This window comes from Mauremys mutica, chromosome 11 (genome assembly GCF_020497125.1).
Source record: "Mauremys mutica isolate MM-2020 ecotype Southern chromosome 11, ASM2049712v1, whole genome shotgun sequence".
NCBI classification, from domain to species: Eukaryota; Metazoa; Chordata; order Testudines; family Geoemydidae; genus Mauremys; species Mauremys mutica.
Genome location: NC_059082.1, coordinates 34,509,605 through 34,525,764, shown reverse-complemented (window position 1 = coordinate 34,525,764; position 16,160 = coordinate 34,509,605). Strand labels below are relative to the sequence as shown.

Below are 16,160 nucleotides of genomic sequence, written 5' to 3'. Positions count from 1 at the left end.
AAAGAGTGTTCACACTGCTTGGAATTTTATCAAGACTACGTGATATTTGGTTATTTTCTCAAAGCCCCACATGTGACTCTGTGAGAATCTCAGCCTTCATTTAAAATAAAATGTATTTAACCCCAAACGTTGAGAGAAAAGCCTAAAAACATCAGAATGCACCCTAAATGCTCAAAAAACAGAATGCAAACAAAAAGAACCTAAAATGTGTTATTTTTTTACAATCTCATGATATGTTTGGGGCCCGATTCATGGTTTTTGAATGCTTGGGCTTGGCAAGACTATATCAGCATCTTTAATTCTTTTTTTTCCCCCCATCCCATCCTACATGTGCTTAAGGGGTCAGCCTTAAAGTTCTGTCCTAAATTTGCTGATCCCTGCAAGAAGTAGGGCTATTTGGGAGTGTGAATGAATAGAAAAAAAAACAGAAGGGGTTCTGTCTTCAAACATATAATTATGGTTTCACCTGCCTTCATGGGGAAAGCAAACCAGTTGCTACTTTCTTTCAGGTGCAGAGCAGCAGTGGGGATCCAAATAGTTTCCTGCTAACAAAACAGGCTTTTACGTGTTCATTTTATTATTTTCTGTGTGCATCCAATGGTTTTGGGTTTTTTGACAAATGCATTTTACTGGGAGCAGAATTGGCCAGAAGGTCTTATTATGTTGACAGGCTTGGGGAGCTCTCACAGTGCTGCAGTGGCATCAGCAGCAGGAGTTTTAGCGTAGAACAGCATATCTGCTCTGAGCAAGGCTAAACAACATGGTGGTAAAAGCTCCAGCGGCTGGTCTGCACTTGCACTCCTGCAGTTGCTAGCATTGGTGCAGCTATGCCAATGGCAGTACTGTGCAACAGTGGTAGGAGGTTCCCTGGAAAAAAAATCCCAATGGAGAGACAGCTATAGTGTCTTCTAATGACCATTGCATTCAGGGCATCATTAGGTGGGGAACTTATGATTATAACAAATTCAGTCTGCTTTGGGCAACCATTGACTTTATCTGTAATTTTTTAAAGGATATTTTGCACAAGACAGTGTTTGGCCCCAGGGACAAAACAATGTTACATTTTACATTAAATATTATGGTTGAATTAGGCTTAATTAAGTGCAGTCAAAGCACAAGATAATGTAGTGAATTTTATTAGGCCAGATGAGAATTACTGTAAAAGACAAAAAGCTTGGCACAAAATCTACCATTCTACTTACTCTGATATCTGTTTAGCATATAAGGCCAATATAGAAGTTCCAAATAATTGAAACTGCAGTAGAGTTTACATAGTAAATATTTTCCATCCATATAAGGAGAACAACAGTGTAGTTAGACTTCCTTTTCATAACCATTAGTTTTTTTGTATGCGACACCCGGTAAGGACTTGATTCTGTCCTCCAATATATAGAGTACACAGCGCCATATGCACTGGAAAATTAGTTGCTGTATATGGCCACCAAGCAGGATGAAGCCTGGGATCTTATACCCACTATGTAGCACGTTCTGTAGCAATGAAGCATTTTCTACAGCAGATTCAGCCTGAAATCTTCCTAGTGGGAGGTTGCCTAGCTTATTTTGTTTGCATACTTTAAATCACTCATTAATTTATTATTTATAGCGTACCTTAAAGTGTACATAGTGTTTTATAAACCTTGTAAAAGACAAGGAAGGAGGGAAACAACACAAGGAGACATAGACAAGTAGATTAACTTAAGAAGGGTTTACAAGAGAAGTGAATTTTATGGAAGGATTTCAAGGAGGAAAGGGAGAGTGTTTGGGTCAGCGACAGTTCCAGATATGGAACACAGCAAGAAAATAAAACCCTTTGTACAGAATGGAAGAAGCAGACAAAGAAACCAGTCAGGAGAGTGAATACTGAGAGAAGCAAGATGTTTCTAGATATTTAATACAAGAATTACTGAGTGAAATTCTATGGCTTCTGTTATGTAGGAGCTCAGACTAGATCATCATGGCCCCTTATGGCCTTAAAATCCGTGATAATTTCTAAAATTGTGAATAAATATTCGGCCAGTGGTTTCAGTTCTGAATCCATATATATTCTTTTTCACTAAGGTAGCTGGTTACTGCTAACTTAAACTCAGACTGTGGGTCAGATCCTAGTCTGACTGAAATCATTGGAAAGCCTCCCTCTGGCAGAACAAGGAACTGGCCACATATGAAAAATTTGGTACATTTGGATTTTTCCTCACAAGTTGCTGTTTCTTGGTAGGCTACATCCTTGTGTGACACCCTGTACTCTATGTTCACCATTTTTATATAGTTATGATATATTGTGTACAAAGTATGCATTGTGAAGTGGTATTTGAAAACTCATTATCTGTTGAATATTATTATCCTGCTGAAATGTGTGTAACATCACTGTATGTCAAATTATGTGATTTTTGCTATATGATTATTACTGAAATATGTTGTAATTCTGGGTAACGCCCACAAGCCATTTTCTTAGAGACAAAGATGCACTAGCATGCTACCAAGGTGTTAGAGAGCCATTACCCGCTTAACTGGTCATCCACTAGATGAGGGGGGAGGAAGCAGGGCCGGCTCTAGCCATTTCACCGCCCCAAGCACGGCGGCATGCCGCGGGGGGCGCTCTGCCGGTCGCCGGTCCCGCGGCTCTGGTGGACCTCCTGCAGACGTGCCTGCAGAGGGTCCGCTGGTCCTGCGGCTCCGGTGGACCTCCCACAGATATGCCTGCGGATGCTCCACCGAAGCCACGGGACCAGCGGACCCTCCGCAGGCACGACTGCGGGAGGTCCACTGGAGCCACCTGCCACCCTCTCGGCGACCGGTAGAGCGCCCCCTGCGGCATGCCGCCCCAAGCACGCGCTCGGCGTGCTGGGGCTTGGAGCCGCCCCTGGGAGGAAGGGAGAAAGAGGGAAGGTATAACAAAGAATTTACATTTAATCTCAGAAATGCTTCAAACCTCATGTACATGGGAGACTATTTGCACTCAGGTGGGAGGTAATCCTCACCTTTTCCCCTCTATCTCTTCTCACGGCAGCGAGATTGCTTGAAAGACAAAAGAAGCATCATTGAACTTAGAGAGTGGTCCTCGCCTGAAGGTCTTCCAGCCAGTACAGATGCTGTAAGCTTTTAGTGCAAAAACCTCCTTTTTTTCCTTTAAACCTATTAGCCATGGTTAAATTTGGGAATTAGTTTGCGTGTTTATCCTTTTATTTCTTTTGTAACCAGTGCTAACTTTTATGCCTTATCACTTGTAATCACTAGAATCTCTTTCTCTAACTAATAAACTTGTTTTATTGTTTTATCTAATAAAAATATTAGATAATAGCTAAATAAAAATATAATATTGTTTTGGTTGAAGTGTTTGGGAATCTATTCAGGTCAACAAAGCTGGTGCATATAATCATTTTCCTTTGTTGAAATGACACTTATGAGCTTGCATTGTTCAGTAGTGCGCTGGACAGTACAAAGCGCACATTTCTGGGGGACAAGTCTGGGACTGAGGATATGCAGGAGTAACTTTGTATGTAATTTATGGATGGATGGGCATAGCATTCATGTGTTCAGCTGGGAGTGATTTCACTTGCTACTGGCTGTGTGTGAGTAGAGCCGGGAGGGGTTGCTGTTCACCAGCAGAGCAGTGTAAAAGGCATCACAGGTTGGGGAGCTCAGTGGACACAGCAATCCAGCAGTTCAGATTGCACCTTGGGGAATGTCACGCCCTGATTTTGGTGAATTAGGACCTTTTTTGCCCTGTTCCCTAGTACATGTAAAGAGGCATCATGCTATTCCTATAAAATTCTTTTGTGGGTTACTTTCAATGAATTTCTAAATTTCAATCACAATGTCAATTTGCCATATCTAATGTTATGTGAAAAGAGGGGTTTTTACATAAATAATTATTAATAATAAAAAGAGGAAAACCATCACAGAAATCTTACAGCCACACAATTTACCAATCACCTAATAGCAAAATAAAGTTTCATTACTTTTGTATCATTGGTGGGGAGTGGGAGACCTGGATCTCCTTATATAGGTATGTTAAGCACTACAATGGTAAAACACTTTTACATAATTCAGGAGAGTTTTCTGGGATTAAACTTCTGAAATTTGGCTTCTTTCTTTTTGATTTAAGCAGGGCTCAGGAGATTGGTAATGGAACAGGGTCTTTTTCCTGCAGGTCGCTGGTTTAAATGCAGTCTACATCAGTAGTCACTGAAAGTTTGTTCTCGTGTGACGGCTGTTTGGTAAGCACCCTGCCTGCGTGAAATGAATTTGAAGGTTGCAGTCCAATTTCCAGTGGAAAGGTCTCCCCATTTCAGACATAGCCATCACAATTTTAACCTTTGGTAGCAGTATCATTAGAAAGGTCAAGTATCTGAATGGTCATTGAGCTCGAATTAGCCTTTCACCCTTAGACATGATTTCTCCAATCAATGTTGAAGCACATTGTAATGGCAGTGTGGGAGAAGCATGTATGGCTGTTGCCTGTATCAACATAGGGCAGAGTGAGATGCTTCTTATTCTCTTCAGTTTCTTTTGTGCATTCAGTCAGTTATCTTATGTCTTTGTTTTAGAAGTGATGATTTTTGCATTGCTTATGGTAATACCTTTCCTAATCTCATTCATCAGTTATTTACGCTAGGAATATAAGGACTATATCCCGAGGATTTTCAAAACCAAAAGACCGTGTCAGTGCAAGATTTTTTTCTTTCAGATTCTCCTTCTGTACCTTTAACCAGGATTCAGTTCTGTGAAGCATTCCTTGATATTTTAACATTTCTTTTACATATTTTTGAGTTTGTATTCTGGGATCATATGTGTTTAAAGCCTGTTTTTTGTGCGCCATTTGCAGCATAAGTATGTCTCTGCATCTCATTTTAAATGGTTGCTGGGAAGATACTTGTTTCATTTATCCTCTGTTTCTGCTCACAAATTTTACTGTCCTTTCTTTCAGTTTGTTCCAAGGAAATCACTCCTCAACTCTGTGATGCAATCATAAAAGTCTGCTTTGCTACCTAAATCCTAGAAGACTGAAAGACCCTTGATAATAATGCTTCTGATTGTGCACACCCCATTTCTAAAACTACTGTATGATATAATTTAATAGATGCAAGCAAACTTTGATGTATAATTGTACAATAATAATAATGCTTTGCCAGTCTGTAGTGCCTTCTGAGACACTCCCAAGCATTTCATAAACTTTAATGAATTAAGCCCCACAACAGCTGTTTGTGGGAGATAAACATTATCCCCAAATTACTGATAGGCAAATAGCAGCACAGAGAAGAGACAACTAGGTAAACTAAGGCCTAAAGAAGTTAACTAAATTTCCCCAATGTCATACAGACAGAAATAAAACCTAAGGACCCTATTCTCCCCTGCCACAGGATACAAGTAGCTCCCATTGACTTCAGTAAGTCAGTGTGACTTTAGTAAGATTGTAGTGGATGCTGTAATAGAAGAAGTCTATTGGGAGTCCCTGCCTCCACTCCAGTCTTATTGTAACCACTAGACAAAGCTCACTCCTCTCTCTCCTTTTATTCCTTCTCCTTACTGTGCACTAATACATAGTAAAATGCCATCTGTTCCTTTTCAGCTTTTTAAAAAGAGATAACACTGTTTTTCTTCAGTGCATCCACTAGATCTTGTTTTGTCTCCACAGAATTTTCTTGTTTATGCATTCTTACTAGTAGAGTCCTTTATAGCAGCAGTTCTCAAACTGTGGGTCGGGACCCCATTTTAATGGGGTTGCCAAGGCTGGCTGAGACTTGCTGCGGCTCAGGGCTGAAGCCCGAGTCCCACTGCCTGGGGCCGAAGTCCAAGGGTTTCAGCCCTGGGTAGTGGGGCTTAGGTTACATGCTGCCTGGGGCTGAAGTCCTTGGGCTTCAGCTTTGGACCCTCCACCCAGGGTGGTGGGGCTTTGGCTTTGCCCCTCTCCCACTAGGGTGGAGGGAGCTAGGGTGAGCTCCAGCTTCAGTCCCCCGGCCTGGGGTCATGTAGTAATTTTTGTTGTCAGAAGGGAATCACGGTGCAATGAAGTTTGAGAAACCCTGCTTTATAGTATGAGAAGTGTAATTTTGTTCTTAAATCCAGTAATCATTACCAGACTGTACTGTATATATTTCAGGGCTTCTAGGTGCCCTATAAATTGTGCTAGTGGACAGTGAGTAGATGGACAGTCATCCCTAACTGAAATGTAATGTTTCATGTTATCACCCCAGTGCCATGTGTCTATCTAAGAATATCAAACTTGTCTGTGATCTGTTTCTCCTGTGGTAAAGTAGGGACAGGATAAATATACAAAAAGTCTCTCTAAATCAAAACTGTTCTTTCGCGGGGCCACCCAACAGAATTTGTCAGCAGGATGAAACCTTACATGGGAGAGCTAATTCTGAGAGAAATTCATGGAATAGTGGGTCTAATGGCCCTATATCCTATTGTACCTCAGGTTCTGATGTTTTCACATTTAACAACATAGCTTAAATGCACCTGGATTTGACTTTGCCTGCTCCTCTGACACTTCTACTGAGTTCTGTTGCCAGGGGAGAGAGAACGAGACTGTCCAATCACAGTATCTGATGGTATCTCTTACCATGTAAAGGAAGCCCTATTTTTTTTATATGTTTGTCAGGGAAAATTGCATGATAAAACTAAGCTTGTGAGAAAACTGAGAATACATCAGCATAATTGAAGACAGAAAAGTTGTTGTAACCTGCACATTTAATATAGTGTAATAGAAGGGACCAGGTTAAAGCTGAAGGGTGCATTTTCACTAAGTACAAAGATTTGATCTTACCTTGAATTAGCTAACACATGGCAAAATCTCATTGAAGACAAGGCGGTTTGTTTAGACAAGTTAGTAGTAGATCAAGTTATAAAGACTATGAGGGAGCCTATGGTTGACCTGCTTACTTGTGTGGAAACTACAAACTGTCTTGTCCTTGCTAGGATTTTACCACATTAGCTAGTTCAATTTAAAAAACATTTTTTTCCGCTAGTGAAGACAAGGCCTTAGACTATGGAAAACAACCTTAGGTTTTACCACTGGCCAGGGGTGCATGCTGCAATATGTAATTAACTCAAATTGTGAATGGCTACGCATTTTCTAAAGGTGTAGCAAAAGGCACTGCTTAGTGTGTTCCCTCCAGTACTCACAAGCCAGTGTACCCCAGCATGGCATTGTCTTATAAGAGATACAGGCTGTTAAAAGACCTACTATAATGTAACACATCATACTCCACTCTGAGTGAGACTGAACAGAGTTGAGGTTTGCCAGAGTTTGTTGGATTTGCAAATCAATCACAAACAGATCTTAACTTTTGCAACTGTCATCAGAATTTGTTAGTATTTACTAAATAGTTTGGATGAATAATTTTCAAATTCTAGGTTATTTGTAACTGCTTAAATTATTTTACTATTATTTATTAATTATATTGTGGTAGCATCTAGGAGCGCTGATCATGGTATGGGACTCTGTTGTGGTAGGCACTGTACAATCAAAGAACATTAATTACTTGCTATTAACTTTAGTTATCTGCTATTCACGGTATATGTGTAGGCAAGTAGTATATTTTCTGCTCTCCGAATGAATGAGTGAAACTTTTAAAACAGATGACTAATGCTCTATGCTCTGCAGTATAAATGTTTGTAAATTGATTATTCTGTGTACCATTCTTTTCAGTTATGTTTGCTGATGGCACTTTCCAAGTTTGATTGTAGTTGATAAACTTTACCTTGCTAGATAGTTTAAAGGCAATTTACTTGGCAAATATTTTAAAGATACTAAACTGAAATAAAGTGTGTGATGAAAGACATGTATTGATAACACTATACGGCCTCAGCCTTATGTACATAAAAGTGTGTTGATTTCATGTAGTATCTCATATTACAAATAGAGATAAATGTTGCATAATAGTCCAAATGACCAGTTAAAGCCCTCTTAGGTACATACAGACAGAGGAAGTGATAAGAAGTTTGTACCTTATGCCAAAGTCTAAAACCTACCCAGTTAATGTAGCAAGATAACTATGCAATGACGAAACAGGTGGCAGTGTTATAGAATAGGATACTTGAGAAGAGATGGCTAATACAATAGGACTTCACCGCTTCTGCCGTTTGTGTGTTCTTTTGTTTAAATAATTATCTACATATTATCATTATTATTATTTTATTATTGCATACATGAAGAGATTCTTCAGACTGTGGAAAGAAGCCCCAGAGATACAATTTCTCTAGCTTTCATGAATTAACCCAGGACACATTTCATTTGAAGGCAGAGAATTATTGGAACATCCTTCACCTGAGGACCAAATTCAGGCCTGCTGTATGTGGGGCAACTGCACTGAAGTCAATAGAATTGCACCCCTTTTGCCAGCTGTGTTCTTGATTCAAGGACCACATTCTTTGCACCCTTAGAAGACAAAGTTCATATCCCTTTTTCTAAATCAGTGCGTTGGGAACATCAGGGGTTTACTATTCATTGTGAATAGTCCTAGAAAGTCAAGATATGTTTCTAAAATGTACTGACATTCTTTTAGGCCCTGCCTCAGTGAGTCCAGTGGCATTGACTTAGTTCTTGTTGACATGGCAAGTTACTACACAGAAGCCAGGGTGTGACTCTAGAGCGCACCAGCTTGCTGCACAGTAATCACCCATGTGTACACTGCTATACCCCACTGAAACGCCTCATTTATTAGACTGAGATAACTCAAACAAAGCATACCTCTAGACTGGCTTCTCAAACAAAGCAACCTAGAGTGAGAAATTTGATTATCAGGTCTCCTTAAACTTCCTGCAAAAATACAGAGAGTTAGCCCATTTCCTTAGAGCCTTTGTTACAGTGCACTGTAAACCAAGGATTCAGATGTTCTCTATCAAGTTTCTTTGGGTTTGCAGGGAATTCTCCTGGGGCCAACTTCCCCTGGAGTCCTTTTATCCCAGCTTCTATGCTAATATTTTACTTTATTATGGAAACTGGAATGAGAGTGCATGAGGGCTCCAAAGGATCTGTATCACCTGTCATATACACAAGCATTAAGTGCTGTACAGTAGCAGATAGGAATATGCCTGTTGTGTAGAATAGGAAGCTGCTCTGTATATGCAATCCACTGGTCAGTATGTGTTACCCTTCCCCTCTCTGAATAATCAACAGGGGATATGATACCTAAACCACACTGACTAGTGAGCTCCATACTTACTCATGTCTGAGGAAGCTTTTCTCAAGCACCTGAGGTCCAGAGCAGTTCAAATACTGGACAAGCTCCCACTTACATGCCTGCTACTATCTTGTCTGATGTATCAGGGATTCAACCAGTGACCTCTGGAGCTAAAAGAATGAATTGCTACAGCTTGAGCTAAAGAGCTACCACTAAGGGGAACCTGTCTATGGCAAAAAAAGCTCTGTGTGACCTTTTGCTACCTGTTCTGGTGCACTGTATTTGACTGCCATAGGTAACCCACATGACACACCCTCTATGATGCACTGGGCACAGAGGGGGGGACAGGTAACACACACTGACCAGTGGATTATATGCACACTATTCAGCACAATGGAGAATGAGAATCCATGTCATTGTTTTTTTGCTAGGATTCTCAAACTTCCATTATAACTTTATGCTGATCCCACTGGAGTCAAAGGCAAGCACTTCCGTTGACCTCAAGGGGAGCAGGATTAGGTTCTTTCTCTCCTTAAACCTACAGACAAATGGGACACCTCACATCTTATTTCCATGTTCTGGCTGCAAAGTCCTCAACAGCCTCCTAGATCATTTATCAGTCATTTGGCTATGTACTAACGTTGCCCCGATACTGGGGAGGAATTGGAACAGTAAATGTCTCCTGTGGTTTCCTCCTTCTGATGATAATGTTTACTGTAGCTGCTAATTGTACTAAGCTTTTAAAGATATGAATCAGGAATATTCAGGCAGGTAAGAAGTGAGCAAATGAGGACATCACTATTTTAACTATAATAATCCTCCCAGCCCAAGTAATCACAAGATTAAAAGACACTGGTTCCAGTTTGTCCCTGGTGTAATTTCAGTTACTTCCTTGTCGTTGCATTGGGGATGGAATTGGCCCTTTAGATCAAGTCTGATCTTCTGCATAGGCAGACAGCTTAAAATACATGTCTTGTTTGAGGATTGCTGTCTAACACAAGCCATCTTAATGCTAGCTACCCTGCTGCCACTGAAATCAATAGCAAACTCTCATCCATTTCAGTGGTACAGGATCTCATGCATTTAGGATAGCTTTAAAACATTCTTTAGTTTTAAGCATGTGAGTATAGTCCCTCTACAGTCAATAAGACAATTTATACTAAGTTAAGCATATGCATAAGTATCTGCTGGACTGGGACCTTAGTTCCACCTTAAATGGCCATCATTGGCTGCTGTACCTACTGACCCAAAGACTGTAGTTATAGTGTATATCTTTGTAACCTCAAAGGAACTCACACAGAAATCATGAAGTTCTGGTAATTAAGGTTTTAAACTTGCAGTGCAAAGGTAGCACACTCTGTATGAGAACAAATTGGTAAAAATCAAAATCTGCTCTTCAAAAAGGGCTAGGATTTGCTGGATATATTGCAGCAAATAACTCAATCAGCTTGGCTACAAATATATACATTTTTCATAATGGAATTCCAATTTGTGTCAATTTGTTCCATTATTAATTGTGGAGACATTGTTTTATTTTAAGGGGTAAGCCCCTAATTAGGCATAGTCATCATGTCTCAGGTTGCTGTCTTGTTAGATCTTACAGGTTAAGAAGGATCAAGCTATTCAGTATATAAACGGGAACTTACCAGAGTTCTTCAGAAAGTGATGGTGTTGATTCAATTGGTCGCACTCTTCTTGCTGAGCCCAGATTGGACCAGTATACCAAAGCACATAATTACAATGGTGATGGAGCTACAGAAAACCCTAAGAAAAATAAATCCCTCCAAGGGGGCCTTTTGCTGCTAATGGCTGCTGTCTTTGAATTGTACATCCAAGCAAGGTCTTGGCCATTTAGGATCCCATTGCACTTTTTGTAACACTAGCATATAAGACCTACTGTCCTGAACAAATGCCAACCTGGGTTGTTACATTCTGCCTGTGTTCTGGCATAAATTCCTTTGCTGTAACTAGATGCAGTGGTCTTCTTCACTTGCTGTCTCTAAGGCTCCTGTGTCAGTGTTGCTGAAAGCTGCTATGTTACATCTTAGAGATGGATACATTTCTTTAGTAGATAAAGTGATCCATGTATGTACCAATACTTAATCTGTCATTCCATAGAGCACTATGAAAATTACAAAATGTGCTATTTAAAAATCAAGAAATAATAATTAAACTACTGTAGATAGCAGAGGAGATAAGGCAGCCTTGACTAATTCCTTTTACCAGCTAAAAAGCCCTTGATCATAGAATCAGAAACATAGGAAGGGATCTCAAGAAGTCATCAAGTTCAGCCCCCTGTGATGTGACAGTACCAAGTAAACCTAGAGCATCCCTGACAAGTGTTTGTCCAACCTGTTTTTAAAAACTTCTGAAGGTGGAGATTCCACAGCCTCCCTTGGAAGCCTGTTCCAGAGTTTAACCACCCTTCTGGTTACAAAGTTTTTCCTGTTATCTAACCTAAATCTCCCTTGCTGCAGATTAAGCCCATTACTTCTTGTCCTACTTTCAGTGGACATGGAGAACAATTGATTGTCCTCTTGGTAACAGTCTTCAAATATGTTAACAGCTGTTATAAAATTCCCCCTCAGTCTTCTTTTCTCAAAACTAAACATACTGTTTTTTTAACCTTTCCTCATTGGTCATGTTTTTTATATCTTTAATCATTTTTTGTTGCTCTTCTCTGGACTTTCTCCAATTTGTCCACACCTTTCCTGAAATGTGGTGCCCAGAACTGGACACAATATTCCAGCTGAGAAAAGTGGAAGACTTACTTCTTGTGTCTTGCTTACAACTAGGGTGACCAGATCACCCAGGTCAAATATCGGGACGCGGGGGGGGGGGGCGGGGCGGGGGCAGAGGGGGAAAAAATGGCGGCAGAGCAAAAAATAAATAAATCCCCCACCCCCGAATCTTCCTCCCTCCGCAAGTGCTGGAGGGAGGCCCGGGAGACTCGGGAGCGTGGGGCCGGGGTGAGTGTGAGTCTGGCCTGGCCCCGAGCAGGCAGGATTTGGGCGCAGTACCTGGAGGGAGAGTAGGGAGTGGCCTGCGGGGCCAGGATGCAGTGGCTGTTCTCCCCACCTGGGCAGTGGGACTTGAGAGCAGCCGCTGCTGCAGCTCCCACATCCGCGGGGGGAGGAAGCGGCCGCTGGCCAAGCTTGGCAGCTGCGGCTCTTGTGCCCACGAACCCCCCGAGCCCGGGCCTGCTGCGGGGACCCAGCACGCACGCTGCGCGTGCCCAGCCCCTGGCCAGTCGCGTCTGGGCTGGCTGCCCAGCTGGTGCAATCACGCGGGTGGCCCTGGAGTAGGGGCAGCAGGCCCCAGCCCGCTCGGGTCCCACAGGGGAACGAACGGGGCTGGGCTGCCGATGCCTCCGACGCAGGATTGCACCAGCTGGGCAGCCAGCCCAGACGTGACTGGCCAGGGGCTGGGCGCAGCGTGTGTGCTGCTGGGTCCCCGCAGCAGGCCCGGGCTTGGGGGGTTCGGGCCCGGGCGCCACATGCTTGGCCGCTTTCTCCCCCCGCGGCAGTGGGAGCTGCAGCAGCGGCTGCTCCCGAGTCCCGCTGCCCAGGTGGGGAGAACAGCCGCCGCCTGGCCCCGCAGGCCACCCCCTACTCTCCCTCCAGGTACCGCGCCCGAGTCCTGCCTGCTCGGGGCCAGGCCGGACTCACACTCAACCCGGCCCCGTGCTCCCCTGCGTCTCCTGGGCATGGCGTGCTTGGCAAGAGGCGGGGATTTAGGGAGGGAGCCAATGGGGCAGTGAGGGGGCGGAGATTTGGGGAGGGATCCAATTGGGGAAGGAGGGGGCGGAGTCGGGGCAGGGAAGGGCGCGAGCCCTTCCGGGCTCTGGAGCCTTTGCTTGTTTGTCCAGTGTCCCAACCTAACATTGGTCGGGACGCGGGCTAAAACAAGCAAATATCGGGACAGTCCCGATAAAATCGGGACGTCTGGTCACCCTACTTACAACACTCCTGCTATTACATTCCAGAATTATGTTCACTTTTTTTTTTGCAACAGTGTTACACTGTTGACTTTCATTTAGCTTGTAATCCACTATAACTCTCAGATCCCTTTCTGCAATACTCCTTCCTAGGCAGTCATTTCCCATTTGTCCTTATTAAATTTCTTCCTGTTTACGTCAGACAATTTCTTCAGTTTGTCCCGATCATGGTGAATTTTAATTCTATCCTCCAAAGCACTTGCAACCCCTCCTATCATCTGCAAACTTTATAAATTTACTCTCTATGTCATTATCTAAATCATTGATGAAGATATTGCACAGTACTAGACCAGAACCGATCCCTGCAGGACCCCACTCAATATGCCATTCCAGCTTGGCTATGAACCACTGATAACTACTCTCTGGGAATGGTTTTCCAATCAGTTGTGCATCCACATTATAGTAGCTCCATCAAAGCTGTATTTCCCAAGTTTGTTTATGAGAAGATCACGGGAGACAGTATCAAAAGCCTTACTAAAGTCAAGATATACCACATCTATGACTTCCTCCCAACCACAAGGCTTGTTATCCTGGCAGAGAAAGCTATTAAGTTGGTTTGACATGATTGGTTCTTGACAAATCCATGCTGACTGTTATTTATCATCTTATTACCTTCTAAAAGTGTTTGGAAAATGATTGCTTGATTATTTGCTCCATTATTTCTCCAGGTACTGAAGTTAAGCTGACTGAGCTGCAATTTCCCAGGTTGTCCTTACAGGTCTGTCGCATCTTACACATATTTAACATATGTGATTTCAGCTTTACGCAGTCGGCAAAAACAAAAAAAAAAGAAAAAACAATTTTAATACTGTATCTGTAGTGCAGGCGATTCCGCCCGCCATTACACTCAATGTAATTTTGACTATACGCGATTTTTGCTTCATGCGCTAATTGCGGAACGTAACCCCAGCGTAAGATGTGACAGATCTGTATTCTCCTTTTTTATAGATTGGCACTATATTTGCCCTCTTCCAGTCCTCTGGAATCTCTCCCATCTTCCATGAGTTTTCGAAGATAATTGCTAATGGCTCAGATATCTCCTCAGTCAGCTCCTTGAGTATTCTAGGATGTATTTCATCAGGCCCTGCTGACTTAAAGACATCCAACTTGTCTAAGTAATTGTTAATTTGTTCTTTCCCTATTTTAGCCTCAGATCCTACCTCATTTTCACTGGCATTCACTATGTTAGATATGTCATCACTACTAACCTTTGGGCGGGGGGGAGATGAAACAAAAGTCAATTACCTTCTGTGATTTACAATCAACACTCCTATTAATATACCCAGAATGATATCAGCCTTTGTTGTAGCTGCATCACATGGTTGACTTATATTCCCTTTGTGATCCACTATAATCCACAGATCATTTTCAGCAGTACCACCACCCATTTTCTAGTTGTACATTTGATTTTTCCTTCCAAAGTGAAGTACTTTGCATTTGTATTTACTGAATTTCATCTTGTTGAGTTCAGACCAATTCTCCAATATCTCAATGTTGTTTTGAATTCTAATCCTGTCCTCCAAAGCCCTTCCATCTTAGTGTCATCTGCAGATTTCATAAACCTACTCTCCACTCCATTATCCAAGTTATTAATGAAAATATTAAATAGTACTAGAGCTAGGACAGGACCACACTAGATCTACACTCCCTGTTTAACAGTGAACCATTGATAACTACTTTTTAAGTACTATTTTTCAATCAGTTGTGCACTCACCTTATAGTAATTTCATCTAGACCACATTTCCATGGTTTGCTTATGAAAATGCCATGTAGGACTGTCAAAAACAAGATATATAACATTTTACTGCTTCCTCCCTATTCATTAGGCCAACCCTGTCAAGGAAGGAAATTAGGTCAGTTTGGCATGATTTGTTCTTGACAGATTCATACTAGCTATTCTTTGTAGCTCTATTCTACTCCAGATGCCTACAAATTGATTAATAATTTGTTCCAGTATCTTTCCAGGTATTGAAGTTAAGATGACTGGTCTATAACTCTGAGGGTCCTCTTTCCTACCCTTTTTAAAGATAGGTATTATGTTTGCTCTTTTCCAGTCTTCTGGTGCCTCATCCTCCTTCCAGGCGTTCTCAAAGGTAACTGCTAGTGGTTCTGAAATTGTTTTTAGCTAATTAAGGAAGTACTCTAGGATGAATTTCATCAGGCCCTGCCAACTCGAGTACATCTAAGTTATCTAAATAGTCTTTAACCTGTTCTTTCCCTATTTTGACTTGAATTCCTTCCCCCTTCTTCTCGATATTCACTGTGTTGAGTATCTAGTCACTGTTAATGTTATTAGTGAAAGCTGAAGCAAAATAAGAACATAAGAACACAGGCATTAAACTCCTCAGCTTTCTTGATGTTATCAGCTATTAACTCTCTTTCTCTGCCAAGTAGAGGACCTGCACTTTCCTTTGTTTTTCTCTTCTCCTAATATATTTAAAGATCCTCTTAACTGCCTCTTATGTCCATAGGCAGCAGGTTATATACATTTGCGGTGCTCGGGCTCCAGGAATATTCAGGGCTGGGTGCCCTGCTCCAGCAATATTTGGAGCTGGGTCTCTCCCCCAGCCCTGCCTGGATCGGGCCCCGGCTCCCGCGGGCCTCCCCCCTCCGCCATGTCCCTGCCTGGAGCAGGTCCCAGCCCCTGCCTGCCACCCCTCCCCCTGCGCATCCTCCCCCCCGCCGCGCCGCGTCCCTGCCTGACAAAAAGCAGCATGCGCCTCTCCCCTGCCTGCTCGAGCTGCCAGAGTAGAGCGGCTCCCGGCAGAACTGCTGTCTGCTGCCCCAAGGTCGTAGTGCCTGCCCTCCACTAATGGCAAGGCAGGCTGCCCTTACCCTGCCCTAGCCCTGAGCCTCTCCAACGCCCCAAACCCTCATCCCCAGCCAGAGCCCTCATCCCCCTGCACCCTAATCCTCTGCCCCAGCCCTGGGCCCCCTCCTGCATCATGACCCCCTCATCTCCTGCACCCTAATCCTCAGCCCCAGCCAGAGCCCTCATCCCCAGCCAGAGCCCTCATCCCCCTGCACCCTAATCC

At 42.8% G+C, this 16,160-nt stretch overlaps 1 protein-coding gene across 2 annotated transcripts in view; it reads left to right on the top strand.

The window, feature by feature from the left end:
• The window catches only part of CIB2 (calcium and integrin binding family member 2), a 143,660-nt gene that overhangs the window by 1,225 nt on the left and 126,275 nt on the right, over positions 1–16,160 (top strand). The window contains exon 1 of one of the 2 annotated variants that reach the window (XM_044978636.1): positions 4,156–4,217. The exons of the other annotated variant lie outside the window; for it this stretch is intronic. The gene's annotated coding sequence lies outside the window, so the exon portion shown is untranslated. Of the gene's footprint in view, positions 1–4,155; positions 4,218–16,160 lie in introns of those variants that run through there. 2 annotated transcript variants of the gene reach the window in all.